The following is a 4194-nucleotide window of genomic DNA, read 5'->3' as shown; positions in this document are numbered from 1 at the left end:
TCAGCCTAGGAGCTTATCCTGTGCCCAATCAACCCTTTGAAAGAATATATTTAGATCTGTTAACAGGATTTTACGAGTCAGACAGAGGAAATAAGCATCTCTTAGTAATTATAGATGTTTTAACTCGATATACAGAACTAATAGCGCTTAAAACTAAAACTGCGATTGAATACGCTAGAAAGTTTTATGAGTGTTACATTTGTAAACATGGAATTCCACACATGATAATCTCAGACTCGGGTGGGGAATTTAATAATCACTTTCTTACCTCATTGTGTGAATTCCTCAGCATAAAGAAAATAAATACCATGATATATCACCCAGAGTCGAATGGGCTAGTGGAAAGAGCTAATAGGAAGATATAAAATATATTAAGAGTAACACTAGGGGGATCAGACCCCAACTGGGATATTGCAATACCGGCGGCACTGAGTACTCTGAATCATTCATATCATATATCAATTAAAATGTCACCGCATGAAGCATTGTATGGTACCCCAGTTAGAACGCCTTTCCATGTATTAACGCCTACAACTAATCTATCAAATCCTTTAAAAGAATGTATAAATGCAAGTATAAGTCGATATGATATCCTTCGAAAGAATTTAGAAGAATCACAAATCATAATGAAAAGGAATCATGATAAAACAGCGAAACCAACTAAAACATAAACCATGGATGATAAAGTATATATTCAAATCAATGTACAAAAAGGGCTCAATTATAAACTAACACCTAAGTTTGAAGGCCCATTTAACATTTTGGAAACATTAACGGCCAATAGGTTTAGAGTTCAAAACGTATCCCAACCCATGGATGAGAGAATAGTAGCATTGGCTCACATAAGAAATTAAAAAGAAAAAGATAGGAAAAGAAGTGAGGGAAAAATTTTTTTTTTAGTATTTTATGTGATTAAAAGTTTTCATTTTAATACAGGAGTAATTACATATATTTTTCTCGTTACAGGTTTCCAAGATGAATTTCTTGTTGTTGGGAGTGATATTGTTCGCTCAGACATTTTTCTCGTGTGGGATGAGCTCTAAAACTAAAAGTATAAATTTTAAATATGGCATTATAGTTGAAAGACAAGAAGACATTTTTATTACATCAACCAACGTAATTGTAGAAGTGAATATGCAAGCAATTTTTCTTCAAGAGAATGATGTCACTAGCTTAAGAACCGCCATTTCAAGGTTTTCTGCCTCATTGGATGAGTTGCATAGAAGACATTTTCATTTGACTACAGAGAGTTTGCTTGGATCAACATTAAAAGTTGTAGAGATGCTATCTGATGACTTGAAAAATAAGACTGACGAGACAGGATCTTTCGCTTATGACCTTTTGATGTGGACTGTAGGACACGAACATAAAGAAAGACAAAATCCGTTCATTTATGCTACATTAAACATTTTTGGATATGTTGCAAGTTTAGGTTTAGGAATTTCCAATCATCTTAAAATTAGTAATCAAAATAAGAAAATTGAGTTCTTGACTCATGAAGATGAATTGATTATGTCAGAACTAAGGAATCAGTTAGCTTCAATCAATAAAATTATGGATTTAGTAAATGCACATTCAAATAATATCATTCAGATTATGGAAATACAGGATTTGTTGGCAACATTAACGTATTATGATTCAAAGATAGATCACATACATAACAGAATTGCACATTTCATTGAGAAATCCAAGGATTATGTAGAAGCTATCACGTTAGCAACTAAAGGTGTACTGTCGCCCCATTTGTTGCCTATAAACTACTTAAAGTTAATTCTGGAAAACGAAGGGATAAACTAGGCTATGTTCCTTTGTTAGACGAACATAGGTTAGAATTTTATTACAGCCTAATTACAGTAAACGTTGATAATAACAAGATTATGATTACAATTCCCTTTGATTCTTCTGATGCCTGGCAATCTTACAGGATATCACCATTTCCGACTTTCATGACGAATCACTCAAATCCAGTAATATCCAGTTTGACAGGACATGTATTGATTTCTCCAGACAAGGAAACATATACGGTCATTAAAGACTTAAATCAATTAACTCACTGTTCAGACGCAATGGATAGAAAAATATGTACAGCTGACTCCTTTGAATTCCATAAAAACTTAATGGATTCATGCGAGTTAGGTATAGTGCTAGACGGTGCTCTCTCCCATACCAGTGAAAATTGTCTGGATAAGCTTTATCCCTTTGACAATAATGAGTTCAATTGCAGACTGAACAATGGCTCGTGGATACGATACGACAAGGACGGCTTCAATGTATCATGCCCTGACGGATCCACGTCCTTCACCCACATCTTCGTCGCAGCAGATGATTGTATCGGGACTTCCCCTAATTCCATGGTGACTGGTCTACGGACACTCATCAGAGAACGAGCCTACTTCGCGAACTTCACGTGGACCTTTACAATGCCAGCACTCCCTATCCCGTATAACAGACAGGTTGCAAAGCGGTTGATGAAGCTTACCGAAAGGGACCACCTGTCACCGACTTTTAAGGAAATCCTTCACCCCATACTACTAGCAGGTCTGGCTTTCACGGTGGTGATATTTATCGCCGTGAACATCCTTGTTTGGCGTAGGTTACGGCACAGCATGCAGCTACAAAAGAATGTTTCGCCTTGTCCCGACAATACTCCGTATTTAATTCAGTTTAAAGCCGTTTGAGTGGCCACCTCATTCGCTAAATGAGTAAATTGTCGGAAAGTGTTTGTAAGAAAAGCTGTTAGTACGCTAGTAATATGTAATTGAAGTAATTTTCTACATTTGCATTGTTAAAAATACATTTAAAGCAACATTTAGTAAAAAGAAAAAAAAAGATATAAATCATTTTTTCTCTCGGCATTTAAAAAAATATATAAGCCGAAATGTTAAATAGAAAAAAGAAAAAAAAATACATAACAGAATCTATGGGCATCTAATAAAATATATCAGCCCTATATATATATATATATATATATATATATATATATATATATATATATATATATATATATATATATATATATATATATATATATATATATATATATATATATATATATATATATATATATATATATACGAAACCGTGGTACGTGTACATACCAGGAATTCGTGTTTGTGCAATAAAAAAATGAGTATTATGTTAATATATGTTTCTGACAAAGGTAACAATTATTCTTTAACAAGTTACCGAATCATATGTAAGTCAGTAGTTTTTTTTTGGGGTACCATATAATCATTTGCTAGCAATGTACCATATATATGATCTTTATTTTATCATGCATTTTTTTTTTGCTTTGGTAATATCTTTTTCATATGCATTATTGTTATTATTTTTTAATGTGCCTATTTGGACATTCGTCCTCGTTTGATTATGGCTAAAGTTAAACAAACAATAATACATATGTCCAGTCACACCTAGTAACCATGTTTTGGCTTGTTGTTAAATTTTTCTGAAAAAATTGAGATAGCTGGCCAAGCTTATGTAATAGTTAAAATTGATAATATTACATGTTTAAAACACATGACGTAATATGTCATTTTGGATGAAGGTGCTAGCCATGGGACTTGCTGTAGTCATTCAAATCATAAACAGGACGTACAATGCAGCCTCAACAATGTGACATTTTTCTTAACTGTCAACACCATGCATCAGCGTGTGAAAGTTTATGACGTCACCGGATGCAGGTGTCTTCCGAGATTGTGACGAAACTTATATAAACTAAGCATATGATATCTGTGATATCGATAAGTTAGTCAGTTCATATCTATACTTCACCAGAATTGGTCATCTGACCAACCCAGCTCCCTCCAGTGATGGAGATGTTTAACTCTGTTGTTTTTAACTAATAAATACTTTTAAAGCAAATAAAATATACTTCGTTACCCATCTATACACATCTTAAACAACACATACTCAATGTGTGCTTATAAAAGTAGCACACTAATAAATGGTGGCAGCGGTTAAACTCTAAGAATTAGAGAAAGATCTTCAAGACTTCAAAATAAAAACTGTAAAACCAGAGAAAGATCTTCAAGACTTCAAAATAAAAGCTGTAAAACCAGAGAAAGATCTTCAAGAACTCAACATTATCTACATGAATCTACAATTTTGACTAAGTATTATAGTCCATTGGAATAGTTAACATTAACGAATGTTATAAATATAAACTGAATCTTCAATCAACATCCTAGGAAA

The sequence above is a fragment of the Palaemon carinicauda genome, chromosome 12 (assembly GCF_036898095.1).
Source record: "Palaemon carinicauda isolate YSFRI2023 chromosome 12, ASM3689809v2, whole genome shotgun sequence".
Classification (NCBI taxonomy): domain Eukaryota; kingdom Metazoa; phylum Arthropoda; class Malacostraca; order Decapoda; family Palaemonidae; genus Palaemon; species Palaemon carinicauda.
Note: the sequence above shows the minus strand (reverse complement) of the source record.